The sequence below is a fragment of the Pan paniscus genome, chromosome 9 (genome assembly GCF_029289425.2).
Source record: "Pan paniscus chromosome 9, NHGRI_mPanPan1-v2.0_pri, whole genome shotgun sequence".
Lineage (NCBI taxonomy): Eukaryota > Metazoa > Chordata > Mammalia > Primates > Hominidae > Pan > Pan paniscus.
The window spans coordinates 50,725,398-50,740,490 of NC_073258.2; the positions used below are offsets into that span (position 1 = coordinate 50,725,398).

At 36.2% G+C, this 15,093-nt stretch overlaps 2 pseudogenes; both read left to right on the forward strand.

Annotated features, from left to right (window-relative positions):
* LOC100979696 (olfactory receptor 4A8-like) overlaps nucleotides 1-15,093 on the forward strand; it is a 238,692-nt pseudogene that overhangs the window by 178,410 nt on the left and 45,189 nt on the right.
* Nucleotides 10,240-11,188, forward strand: LOC106635267 (olfactory receptor 4A5-like; annotated as a pseudogene).

The window sequence follows — 15,093 nt, forward strand, 5'->3', positions numbered from 1 at the left end:
TAGTTGTAGATATGTGGCATTATTTCTGAGGGCTCTGTTCTGTTCCATTGATCTATATCTCTGTTTAGGTACCAGTACCATGCTGTTTTGGTTACTGTAGCCTAGTGGCATAGTTTGAAGTCCGGTAGTGTGATGCCTCCAGCTTTGTTCTTTTGGCTTAGGATTGACTTGGCGATGTGGGCTCTTTTTTGGTTCCATATGAACTTTAAAGTAGTTTTTTCCAATTCTGTGAAGAAAGTCATTGGTAGCTTGATGGGGATGGCATTGAATCTGTAAATTACCTTAGTCAGTATGGCCATTTTCATGATATTGATTCTTCCCACCCATGAGCATGGAATGTTCTTCCATTTGTTTGTATCCTCTTTTATTTCCTTGAGCAGTTGTTTGTAGTTCTCCTTGAAGAGGTCCTTCACATCCCTTGTGAGTTGGATTCCTAGGTATTTTATTCTCTTTGAAGCAATTATGAATGGGAGTTCTCTCATGATTTGGCTCTCTGTTTGTCTTTTGTTGGTGTACAAGAATGCTTGTGATTTTTGTACATTGATTTTGTATCCTGAGACTTTGCTGAAGTTGCTTATCAGCTTAAGGAGATTTTGGGCTGAGGCAGTGGGGTTTTCTAGATATACAATTATGTCATCTGCAAACAGGGACAATTTGACTTCCTGTTTTCCTAATTGAATACACTTTATTTCCTTCTTCTGCCTAATTGCCCGGGCCAGAGCTTCCAACACTATGTTGAATAGGAGTGGTGAGAGAGGGCATCCCTGTCTTGTGCCAGTTTTTAAAGGGAATGCTTCCAGTTTTTGCCCATTCATTATGATATTGGCTGTGGGTTTGTCATAGATAGTTCTTATTATTTTGAAATACGTTCCATCAATACTTAATTTTTGGAGAGTTTTTAGCATGAAGGTTGTTGAATTTTGTCAAAGGCCTTTTCTGCATCTATTGAGATAATCATGTGGTTTTTGTCTTTGGTTCTGTTTATATGCTGGATTACATTTATTGATTTGCATATATTGAAGAAGGCTTGCATCCCAGGGATGAAGCCCACTTGATCATGGTGGATAAGCTTTTTGATGTGCTGCTGTATTCGGTTTGCCAGTATTTTATTGAGGATTTTTGCATCAATGTTCATCAAAGAAATTGGTCTAAAATTCTCTTTTTTGGTTGTGTCTCTGCCAGGCTTTGGTATCAGGATGATGCTGGCCTCATAAAATGAGTTAGGGAGGATTCCCTCTTTTCCTATTGATTGGAATAGTTTCAGAAGGAATGGTACCAGTTCCTCCTTGTACCTCTGGTAGAATTTGGCTGTGTATCCATCTGGTCCTGGACTCTTTTTGGTTGGTAAGCTATTGATCATTGCCACAATTTGAGATCGTGTTATTGGTCTATTCAGAGATTCAACTTCTTCCTGGTTTAGTCTTGGGAGAGTGTACGTGTCCAGAAATTTATCCACTTCTTCTAGATTTTCTAGTTTATTTGCGTAGAGGTGTTTGTAGTATTCTCTGATGGTGGTTTGTATTTCTGTAGGATCAGTGGTGGTATCCCCTTTATCATTTTTTATTGCATCTATTTGATTCTTCTCTCTTTTTTTCTTTATTAGTCTTGCTAGCGTTCTATCAATTTTGTTGATCTTTTCAAAAAACCAGCTCCTGGATTCATTAATTTTTTGAAGGTTTTTTTGTGTCTCTATTTACTTCAGTTCTGCTCTGATTTTAGTTATTTCTTACCTTCTGCTAGCTTTTGAATGTGTTTGCTCTTGCTTTTCTAGTTCCTTTAATTGTGATGTTAGGGTGTCTTTGTTCTCGTTGGTTTCAAAGAACATCTTTATTTCTGCCTTCATTTCGTTATGTACCCAGTAGTCATTCAGAAGCAGGTTGTTCAGTTTACATGTAGTTGAGCGGTTTTGAGTGAGATTCTTAATCCTGAGTTCTTTTTTGATTGCACTGTGGTCTGAGAGATAGTTTGTTATAATTTCTGTTCTTTTACATTTGCTGAGGAGAGCTTTACTTCCAACTACGTGGTCAATTTTGGAATAGGTGTGGTGTGGTGCTGAAAAAAATGTATATTCTGTTGATTTGGGGTGGAGAGTTCTGTAGATGTCTATTAGGTCTGCTTGGTGCAAAGCTGAGTTCAATTCCTGGGTATCCTTTTTGACTTTCTGTCTCGTTGATCTGTCTAATGTTGACAGCGGGTGTTAAAGTCTCCCATTATTAATGTGTGGGAGTCTAAGTCTCTTTCTAGTCACTCAGGACTTGCTTTATAAATCTGGGTGCTCCTGTATTGGGTGCATATATATTTAGGATAGTCAGCTCTTCTTGTTGAATTGATCCCTTTACCATTATTTAATGGCCTTCTTTGTCTCTTATGATATTTGTTCGTTTAAAGTCTGTTTTATCAGAGACTGGGATTGCAACCCCTGCCTTTTTTTGTTTTCCATTTTCTTGGTAGATCTTCCTCCATCCTTTCATTTTGAGCCTATGTGTGTCTCTGCACGTGAGATGGGGGAAACACCACACTTTAAGGCGCCACTTTTTATTCTTCTCCTGTCTTCTTGTATGGTGCAGGGCTCCACAGTTTTTATGATTTCAAACAACCTTCATTTTATTTTATCTCAAAACTTTGTGAGTCAGGAATTCAGGCAGTTGTTGGCTGGGTGTTTCTTCTGTTTTGTGTGGCAAGGACTGAAGTACTGTCTTATTCAGCTGATAATTGAGTTTTATGTAAACGCAGGATAACTTAATGCACATTTAAAGCATATTGGAAGGGATGACATTAAGAGATGCATTGGGTCCTCTTCCTATCCCTTTAGATGAAGGAACACAAGATCACTCCAGAGAATAGTCTAGGTTTTTACATTGTGCTCAGAGATCCCAGTGGTAGAAAGTGGATGGGTCCAGCCAGCTAAGGGCTGTGTCCGGAACTGACACAATGTCACTTGCATCATATGCTATTTGTCATAGTGATCACATGACCACCCAGATTTGAGGTTTTACAGAAATAGTAGATAACCTTTGATGCGGAAGTTTCAAAGTCACCTTGCAGATCAGTATGCAGGAAAATTGTCCACATCTCAAAAAGAGCATATTGTAGTTTTATTCATTTTAAGTTAGATCCATAAATCATCTTGAACTAACAACATCTGAGCAACATTGGGTTTTCTAATTCCTGAATACAGTATATCTGTTAGGTATTTAAAATGTTTATTTTTGAAGAGGTTTGCAGTTGTTATTCATGTAGGGATCTTCCTTACCTATTCATAAGTATTTATGTTTTCAGATTTCATCACAGATTTTTAATTAAAAAATCCATTTGTCATTGTTGCTAGTATGTATGTAAGGGAAATTGAATTTTTTATTTGACATTTTAGTCCTATAAACTTGTAAATTTACTTCTTATTCCTACAAAGTTATTCTTTAGGGTTTTCTCTAACACTATCATGTTATCTGCAAGTAAGGATAGCTCATTACTTGGAAAGAGATGGGGTGTTTCAGTTTCTTTTTGTGTCATGTTTGGAAGGTTGTTCTTTCCCTACATTTTACCTAATTCATCTAAGCTGTCAAACTAATTGAAATAATGTATTTCAGAACAATCCTTTTCTAACCTTTTAAGTCTAAAGAATCTATGGGGTGATTATTTGTTTTATGATTCCTGATATTGGTAATTTGAATTTGTCTTTCCTTTGATAACTCTTCCTGGCAATTTATCAATTTCATTATGAAAGTACCAACTTGTGGCTATTTTCATTTTCTCTATTTTATGTTTTCCATTTTATTGCTTTTGATCTTATATTTATGTCCTTTCATTTACTTACCTTGGCTTTTATTTACTGTTCTTGTTCTAGCTTCTTAAGGTGAAGGCTCAGATGCCTGCTTGGAAGTATTTATTTTAAATGTAAGCTTTTATAGCTATACATGTTACTTTAAGTACTGTTTTGATCACACCTCAAACATTTTGATGTTTTTGTTATTGCTGAGTTCTAAATATTTGCTTATTTACATTATACTTTTTTCTTTGATTCATAGGTTCACTAAATATTTATTGGCATGCTTCCCAATATTTGAAGCATACTCTAGATATATTTATGAGTTATTTATTTATACAAAGGAAATTATTTCAAAATTTAGTGATTCAAACAATATGTACTCATTGTCAATTTCTGTAGGTCAGGATACTAAGGATGGCTTAGGTTCCCATGCTTCAAGGTCTCTCACAAAACTGTAATCAAGATGATGGTTGGGGCTACCATCTCATATGAAAGCTTGGCTGAGGAAGGATCCACTTCCACTCTGGTATTGGGATATAGGTCCTATTTTTATGTTAGTTCTTCATCTTGGAATTATAATTTAGACCACAGTATGCTTGATCATATCTGATAGTTCTTCAGAATTAAAAATATTTTTGTGCATGTTTTAGCACTTACCAGTAAGACAGCACAGCACATATAGACGTGCTCTTTGAATTTTAGCAGTAATTCATATTACATTTGGGGTGATGTGTTTAATCCATTTACTAGCTAAGTTGAAAATGACTAACTTTTAGTGTAGCCTGTTATGTGATAAAGACTTTAGCTATCTCAGATAGGTATTTATGGGACTCTTTAAGACTCTTATGACACAAAGATCAAACATTTAGCTCAACGTATGATGAGATGAAGATGTTCAATAGATCCAATGGTAAGCCAAGTCATGGAAATAACAGTGGAAGCCCTTAAATACTGCTTCCTTGTTGGAAATAAAAATTTCTTTATTGTAGAAACAGTTATTGGATTGATATTAGAATATAATTAAAATATTGAGTTAATGGATGTATTAGTCCGTTTTCACACTGCTGATAATGACATGCCCAAGACTGGGAAGAAATAGAGATTTAATTAGACTTACAGTTCCACAGGGCTTGAAAGGCCTCAGAGTCATGGTGGGAGGTGCAAGTCACTTCTTACATGGCAGTGGCAAGAGAAAAATGAGGAAGATACAATTCAAGTTGAGATTTGGGTGGGGACACAGCCACACCATATCAATGGACTACTGATCATTATGGTTATATCTGACTTAGATACAGGTCTTGATCAAAAGCCTCAAAAGCCTGTACTCTAACTAAAACTGCAGCACTATGATTACCTATTTTTCCATGAATCAGAATGTCAACTTCCGTTCTTAGGCTCTCTGCCTCTGAGCCTCAGGGCTTCTTGGGCACAGACTTTCTAATAGGAAGGGTAAGGCCCTACTTACCGGGAGCATTTTTAGCAAAGAGAACCTGGAGCTGGTTCTCCTTTAATTCTGGCTGAAATATTTCATAACATGCATCTCATAACTTATTATTCAATTCACTTTAAAATTATTCTTTTCATATTGTAGGCATTTCACAGTACTTGTCATTTACCTACTCTTCCTTAGCAAGAACCCAATCTTTTTCCTCTAGGGATTTTGTAAGAAAAAATTATACAGAGAGGTTCTTTCATTTGAAGTTGTTCCAAATATTCTAATTAACTAATCTATAGTGAAGTTACTCTCTCTTTCTAAAATATTGTTGATGTAAAGGTTATAGACTGTGTCTACAGACACAAATGGAAGAATTATTTTTCTGATAGAGCAGCCCAGGAGATATCAAAAAAGTTAAATTTCTGCCCAAGGTAGCGTATGTCTTCAGTTGGTATCTAGTCCTCTAGGTGTAATATTTTCTTGAAATGTCTACCATTGCTTATAAAAATGAGTGAAAGTTCTCAATTTCCTGGGATGAGATTGGTGAGATATAAGGACATGCTTTTACTTAGGAAAGAAGTGGTCTTAGGGATATGCTAGTTGAAAGACTGAAAGACTGAAGAGTTTGGCTTCTGCCTGTGGGAAAGCTCTGTCACTGGATTCTCCATGAAGTTAAATCTCAGCATTGTCCTTGTTAGGTACCAAGCTTAATAGCTGGGCACATGAATGTTATAAATCCTCAATCACAGTAAAGTACTTATGGTTGCTTCACCATAATTGAGAAAATATTCAAGTAACAAATTTAAGTGTTGCTACTTGTGTCATATAATAAGGGTGTTGTCCAGGTTAATTTCCACTAATTAGTTCCACTTTTACATAGTCAAGCAGAGACGGTCTCTTTGTTTTTCTTCGAAGGCATTTTCCAGCAGGTGAGAATATTCAATTACCTTTCACAGTAAATATTGTCGTTATCTTAAAGCATTATTATAGTTTGGTCATCTGCTTTGGATAGTGCTATACTTCTCTAAAGACTAAGATAATGAGAAGCCTATGTGGAACTGTGGAAACTGTAGCCACTAGGAACTAGTTCTATATCCATGGATCAGCCATGTATATTCCTGTGTTTTATGAGGACACATAGAGGCATGAGGTATCTATGGCAATCCTCAGTGAAAGAAGCATTGCTTTTCTGGACCAAGATGTGAGTATTTGAAACCATTGACAAGAGATAATTCATTAAAAATTCCTGTGATATGTTGAAATGTAGCTAATATCTTAAAAACCAATGGTTTTATTTGATAAATTCTAATTGGAAAAATTAAGCTAGCACACATGGAAATTTATCAGCATATACAATGTATATTTGGTTTTAATATACAGCCCAATTGTCTTTTTCCATTTGTCAAATAAGAAGAAAAAAATGTTCCATATTACACCTAATAATAAATGAATCAATAGATGTGTAATCTTAGTGTTTGGGATATTATATTTTATATGATATATTAATAAATGTGTACAATTACTTTCAGATATATTTGATTAGAGAATTTAAATTCTGGATCATGTCAAGTTTGTTGAAGTGTAAATGAACAAATGCCTGTTATGTTCTGGAAGCATAATACAGGATTTTACTTATGAATCTAAAAATTATTTCAGCAAACATACTAATAGATACGTATGGTCAGGAAGGTACCTAGTCAGCTGTCATTTAAATAGATTTATAAAACAGTGACTGTGAAACATACTATTATAGATGTTTTTGTGTTATTATAGAATTTTATCTTTTGAAAATGGCATGAACTTAGGAAACTATATTAAATCATTTTTTTCTAGAAAATTGTTAACTTAGCAGTTTACATTGAAAGCCTAGTAATGCTATGTTTCAGCTTTTAAAGTATTATGTTTTTAATTATTTAAACTATAAAGGATAATTTTATACCCTAGTTTTACAAGTAAACATTTAAATTCCAAAATAGAATTTTCCTGTTGAATGTAGTTTTGATGATGAAAGGGGGAAAACACAATAAACTTTGCAGCAAGCAAGATGTAAAAAAAAAATAACGGAATTGGCTATAGGCTACATTATTCTCTTGTGTTCTCCAGCACGTGCATCTCTATAAGTCTATAGCTTCAACAGTGCCAGAACTCTTTATCAGCTGTAAGTGGTAACATGAATGAGACATGTGGAAAGTGCATCACAGCTGGCTTCTAGAGACAGCTCAGACTCTCTCTGCATACGTCCTCTTCCACTGCCAGATTTATGTAAATGGAATCATCCTGTCTACATTTGAGGTTTAGTAATTCTGCAGTTTTCCTCAGCAGTGAATAATCACAAAGTCTGGGTTTTTATCTCAACTTGTCCCATTGTTCTCTATAATTTAAGTTTGTCCTTAACCATCAGATGGAGAGATTTTGATAAATCAATGTGTTTTGTTTTTCTTCTGAGTTTTCTTTTCTTTTCTTTTTGTTGTTTATTAGGATTTGCTCTGTGTTTGTTTGGCTACCCCAAGAAGCCTCCTGAGTCTCCTCAGGGACCACAGTGGGTTGTGCTTCCAGTATTTCCTCACTCTCTGAAGATTTTTAGAAGAATACTAGACTCAGTTATCACATTAATCTTTATCTTCTTATTACCCATGGACATTAAGTTATTTATTGTAATTACTCTTTTCTGATTTGATCCCTTTTTCTTTCATTTTTTTTAACCATTTAGCTCTCTGTCTGATGATGGGTCCAACTTTTCTACTATAATTCTGCCCGATATTGTCAAGATACTTTCCATCACAGATAAAATCACTACTCATACATAATTAAATGGATAATACCTAAGACATACAAGACATAAAATTATATTGTGTCCCCAAAAGCTTTTCCTGAATTATATGTGTCTTCTATTTTTTTTCCTCTGGACTGTGTCTATAAATCTTTTCAAATTGACAAAGATGCAGATGATTTGTTTTTTTTTAATTATACTTTAAGTTTTAGGGTACATGTGCACAACGTGCAGGTTTGTTACATATGTATACATGTGCCATGTTGGTGTGCCGCACCCATTAACTTGTCATTCAACATTAGGTATATCTCCTAATGCTATCCTTCCCCCCTCCCCCCACCCCACAACAGGCCCCACTGTGTGATGTTCCCCTTCCTGTGTCCGTGTGTTCTCATTGTTCATTTCCCACCTATGAGTGAGAACATGCAGTGTTTGGTTTTTTGTCCTTGCGATAGTTTGCTGAGAATGATGGTTTCCAGTTTCATCCATGTCCCTACAAAAGACATGAACTCATCATTTTTTATGGCTGCATAGTATTCAATGGTGTATATGTGCCACATTTTTTTTAATCCAGTCTATCATTGTTGGACATTTGGGTTGGTTCCAAATCTTTGCTATTGTGAATAGTGCCACAATAAACATACGTGTGCATGTGTCTTTATAGCAGCATGATTTGTTTTGATCCAGTGTTCACAGTGAAGCATTCAGGAACACAAGTATCAGCTGTCTTTTACTGGGCCTTTACCAGGTGCCAGCCAGTGTTCTAGGAAACTTTACTTTGTTGTAATAAAAGAACTCTAGAGATTTCAAATGAAAATGAGACATAGAGCAGTTTAGTAAGTGGCCCCAAATCATATAGTAAGTGGTGAAACTGGGCTTGTAGCTGAGGCAGTGTGGCTCCTTTGTCCCCATTATTCACCACATGCTACACTTTCTTTCCAAGAATTTCTTGGATCTTAAATAGGCACATATTGAGTGGGAAACTTGTAGTCATAATTTACTCACTGTAATCATGAAACATCTACCACTGACTACCGTTATTCATGTAACAGTTATGAGCTTGGAAATTGCTATTTAATTATAAATATATGAAAAATGAAAAAGTCAGCAGAGTATAATAAGGGAGGGGTGCACTAATAGTTTTGTAGGTGGTTGACTGGAAAGGATTCTCAATTCATCTAATTCAATCACATTGTTTTCCAGTGAGCAAACTGAGACAGACATGTAAATTCATTCAGAAAATGACTCAAATTGATGTCATCTTACAGTGAACTTGGAATTTCTCTTTGAGTATGCTTTTTTGGAATCAGGACACTAAGATTCTATTTTTGAATACTCTCGGTATCTAAATAGTGTTAAAAATAAAACAGTGTCCTCTGTTCTGTACCTTTTTGTACGATGTCTGTTTTCTCCTCTCTCACTATGTAGTTCACCCCAAGAAATCAGAAAAAAAACTCACATCTAACGTGGCAGTTGGTGATAGCCATCAGTTAGTTTTCTTCAGTTCAATCAGGATACTGTATGTAAATATGATTAAAAAATTGTGGAATAGGCATGAATAAGATGCAGAGATGTGCAGCTCCTTATAAGGCAACAGAGGGTCAGACCAAGTAATTGCTACAGGGAATAATGTGATAAATAATATTTTACTATTTATTCAGGTTAATGTCCAGTCTCTTGACATTTAATGAGGTATTGATAAAGACTGAACATCTTTCGAGGCATGAAGGACTGAATGTGTAACTGTGGAATGCCACAGTACTGAGTGAGATATTTCAGAAGATATTACTTTTGATGCTACACAGATCATAAAGATACTACAACAACTACAAACTCAAAGCACTGAATATACACGAATTTATTTATTTAGAGTCTATTACCACCATGAGAAAGTAACATTCTTGACACCAATAATCTGTTGCCTATTCATCATAGCTGACTTCTGTGCCAAGAAATATGTTTTAAATAAGGAGCTATGAAATATATGAATGGCTGTTGGGCCTTTAACTCTTCTTCTGTACAGAATATTCACTAAAACTGAGAGGCAGAAGCTGTTACCTGTAGGCTGAAATGAAAATCTTTGAGGAGATGAGGAACTCAATAGAGACTTACAAAATGTTTATCATGTGTGTAAGTCACTATTGAAGATACAATGATGAAGATGTGCTCTGTGACATCATGGATGTATTCATATTCCTGTTCAGTATTTCGTTACAGGTCCTGTTCTCCTGAGCTCTTTACTCTGATACAAGCCTCAGAGAATAGAAAATGAGACTGAGTAGCAATGTTACAGCATTTGTCCTCTTAGGCCTTACTCAGGATCCCGATGTGTAAAATGCATTATTTGTCATATGGTTTACTCACATACATTATGACTATGGTGGGGAACCTGCTCATTGTGGTGACTATTATTGCCAACCCCACCTTAGGCTCCCCAGTGTACTTCTTCCTTGCCTGCTTGTCATTTATAGATGCTGTGTATTCCACCACCATTTCTCCCAAATTGATTGTAGGCTATCTCCATGATAAAAAGACTGTTTCCTTCCAAGCTTGCATGGGTCAGCCATTTTATAGACCACTTTGTTGGCGGTGCTGAGGTCTTCCTTCTGTTGGTGATGGCCTATAATCGCTATGTAGCCATCTGTAAGCCACTGCACTATTTCACCATCATGAATTGACATGTTTGCATCCTTCTGTTGGTGGTGGCTGTCACTGCAGGTTTTGTGCATTCTGTGTTTCAAATTTTAGTTGCGTACAGTCTCCTTTTCTGTGGTCCCAATGTCATTGACCACTTTTTCTGTGACATGTACCCATTATTGGAACTGGCACACACTGACACCTACTTTATACGCCTCACTGAGGTTGCCAATGGTGGAGGAATCTGTATGGTCGTGTTCATCCTTCTACTAATCTCCTATGGGGTCATCCTAATCTCCCTTAAAACTTATAGTCAGGAAGGGAGGCATAAAGCCCTGTCTACCTGCAGCTCCCACATTACCGTGACTCTCCTGTTTTTTGTTCCCTGTAGTTTCATGTATATTAGACCTGTTTCAAACTTTCCTATTAATAAATTAATTATTGTGTTTTATACAGTTATCACACCCATGTTGAACCCATTAATATACACATTGAGAAACTGAGAGATGAAAAATGCTATAGAAAACCTCTGGTGTAAATATTAACTCTAGATAGAATAAGAGTGTACATTTTCATGTAGTTACAGGGTTACGTAGGTAAAGCCTTTCCAGCGAGTTTGTTAGACTTGTAATGGCAATTCAGGGATCCTAGATTGGGAAAGCAGGATTCAGGAGCTCCCAGGTCAGTTAACATCTTGTCCCATCATGAGCTCAATTTGACATCCAGGATGTCAAATTCTATATCCAGAGTGAGTGTGGACAAACCTCTTGGGGTACAATTTCCAATGCACAGCTCTTTTATATTGGTTCTCTATTTTCAGGTCTATGAACTAGAGACAGGGTTTTTCTTTCTCATTCTCAGCATACAATGGAGGAAGAGAGGAATAAATAACCAAAAATAGACACTACTGTTTACAAGAAAATGCTAAGGTGCTTCCTTCAATGCAATTTCCTTAAAAACATTGTAATATTTCTGTGTTTTTTAAATTGTCATTTAAAACATTATACAAGAGCCACACTCACAAATATCTTTGCAACTGACTCTTCTTGGGTTTGAGCTGAGAGTCTGTGTGTGTGCAGTGGGATAATTCCCATAGCAGTCTTAGAATTATTTTTGTTTCATTGGTAGGGTTTATGAAACACACTTTAAAATCTTTCTGGAGACTTCTCAAAGAATCTTCCATTGACAACTTTGATATGACTTTTTTTTCTGACACTTAAAGCATGTGGCATTGTCTTTAATATTAGAAGCTAGGTGACATTATTAACATTGAGAGTCTTTAGATCTTTGGAGAGACTGGAAAGGGAAACAAGTTTTATTTTTGGAACCAGCAAGTTTGGGCTGTTTTCTTTTCTTTCTTCTTCTTTTTTTAATTTTAGTAGTACATTTTATTTAACCCAATATATCCTAAATATTTTGATTTCAATATGTATTCAATATAGAAATTATTAAGATTCTGTACATTCTTTTGTTTTGTTTTTGTTTTTTTAAATTTTTTTTATTATACTTTAAGTTTTAGAGTACGTGTGCACAATGTGTATGTTTGTTACATAAGTATGCATGCGCCATGTTGGTGTGCTGCACCCATTAACTCATCATTTAGCATTAGGTATATCACCTAATGCTATCCCTCTCCCCTCCCCCTACCCCACAACAGTCCCCGGTGTGTGATGTTCCCCTTCCTGTGTCCTTGTGTTCTCATTGTTCAATTCTCACCTATGAATGAGAACATGCAGTGTTTGGTTTTTTCTCCTTGTGGTAGTTTGCTGAGAATGATGGCTTCCAGTTTCATCCATGTCCCTACAAAGGACATGAACTCATCATTTTTTATGGCTGCATAGTATTCCATGGTGTATATGTGCCATATTTTCTTAATCCGGTCTATCGTTATTGGACATTTGGGTTGGTTCCAAGTCTTTGCTATTGTGAATAGTGCCACAATAAACATATGTGTGCATGTGTCTTTATAGCAGCATGATTTATAATCCTTTGGGTATATACCCAGTAATGGGATGGCTGAATCAAATGGTATTTCTAGTTCTAGATCCCTAAGGAATCGCCACCCTGACTTCCACAATGGTTGAACTAGTTTACAGTCCCATCAACAGTGTAAAAGTGTGCCTATTTCTCCACATCCTCTCCAGTGCCTGTTGTTTTCTGACTTTTTAATGATCGCCATTCTAACTGGTGTGAGATGGTATCTCATTGTGGTTTTGATTAGCATTTCTCTGATGGCCAGTGATGGTGAGCATTTTTTCATGTGTCTTTTGGCTGCATAAATGTCTTCTTTTGAGAAGTGTCTGTTCATATCCTTCACCCACTTTTTGATGGGGTTGTTTGATTTTTCTTGTAAATTTGTTTGAGTTCATTGTAGATTCTGGATACTAGCCCTTTGTCAGATGAGTAGGTTGCAAAAATATTCTCCCATTTTGTAAGTTGCCTGTTCACTCTGAGGGTAGTTTCTTTTGCTGTGCAGAAGCTCTTTAGTTTAATTAGATCCCATTTGTCAATTTTGGCTTTTGTTGCCATTGCTTTTGGTGTTTTTAGACATGAAATCCTTGCCCATGCCTATGTCCTGAATGGTAATGCCTAGGTTTTCTTCTAGGGTTTTGATGGTTTTAGGTCTAACATTTAAGTCTTTAATCCATCTTGAATTAATTTTTGTATAAGGTGTAAGGAAGGGATCCAGTTTCAGCTTTCTCCATATGGCTAGCCAGTTTTCCCAGCACCATTTATTAAATAGGGAATCCTTTCCCTATTACTTGTTTTTCTCAAGTTTGTCAAAGATCAGATAGTTGTAGATATGCGGCATTATTTCTGGGTGCTCTGTTCTGTTCCATTGATCTGTATCTCTGTTTTGGTACCTATACCATGCTGTTTTGGTTACTGTAGCCTTGTAGTATAGTTTGAAGTCAGGTAGCGTGATGCCTCCGGCTTTGTTCTTTTGGCTTAGGATTGACTTGGCAATGCGGGCTCTTTTTTGGTTCCATATGAACTTTAAAGTAGTTTTTTCCAATTCTGTGAAGAAAGTCATTGGTAGCTAGATAGGGATGGCATTGAATCTATAAATTACCTTGGGCAGCATGGCCATTTTCATGATATTGATTCTTCCTACCCATGAGCATGGAATGTTCTTCCATTTGTTTGTATCCTCTTTTATTTCCTTGAGCAGTGGTTTGTAGTTCTCCTTGAAGAGGTCCTTCACGTCCCTTGTAAGTTGGATTCCTAGGTATTTTATTCTCTTTGAAGCAATTGTGAATGGGAGTTCACTCATGATTTGGCTCTCTGTCTGTTATTGGTGTATAAGAATGCTTGTGATTTTTGCACATTGATTTTGTATCCTGAGACTTTGCTGGAGTTGCTTATCAGCTTAAGGAGATTTTGGGCTGAGACGATGGGGTTTTCTAGATATACAATCATGTCATCTGCAAACAGGGACAATTTGACTTCCTCTTTTCCTAATTGAATACCCTTTATTTCTTTCTCCTGCCTAATTGCCTTGGCCAGAACGTCCAACACTATGTTGAATAGGAGTGGTGAGACAGGGCATACTGTCTTGTTCCAGTTTTCAAAGGGAATGCTTCCAGTTTTTGCCCATTCAGTATGATACTGGCTGTGGGTTTGTCATATGTGGCTCTTATTATTTTTAGATATGTCCTATCAATACCTAATCTATTGAGAGTGTTTAGCATGAAAGGTTGTTGAATTTTGTCAAAGGCCTTTTCTGTATCTATTGAGATAATCATGTGGTTTTTGTCTTTGGTTCTGTTTATATGCAAGATTACATTTATTGATTTGCATATGTTGAACCAGCCTTGCATCCCAGGGATGAAGCCCACTTGATCATGATGGATAAGCTTTTTGATGTGCTGCTGGATTCGGTTTACCAGTATTTTATTGAGGATTTTTTCATCAATGTTCATCAAGATATTGGTCTAAAATTCTCTTTTTTGGTTGTGTTTCTGCCAGGCTTTGGTATCAGGATGATGCTGGCCTCATAAAATGAGTTAGGGAGGATTCCCTATTTTTCTATTGATTGGAATAGTTTCAGAAGGAATGGTACCAGCTCCTCCTTGTACCTCTGGTAGAATTTGGCTGCGAATCCATCTGGTCCTGGACTTTTTTTGGTTGCTAAGCTATTGATTATTGCCTCAATTTCAGAGCCTGCTATTGGTCTATTCAGAGATTCAACTTCTTCCTGGTTTAGTATTGGGAGGGTGTATGCATCAAGGAATTTATCCATTTCTTCTAGATTTTCTAGTTTATTTTCATAGAGGTGTTTATAGTATTCTCTGATGGTAGTTTGTATTTCTGTGGGATCGGTGGTGATATCCCCTTTATCAAATTTTATTGCATCTATTTGATTCTTCTCTCTTTTCCTCTTTATTGGTCTTGCTAGCGGTCTATCAATTTTGTTGATGTTTTCAAAAAACGGACTCCTGGATTCATTGATTTTTTGAAGGGTCTCTATTTCCTTAAGTTCTG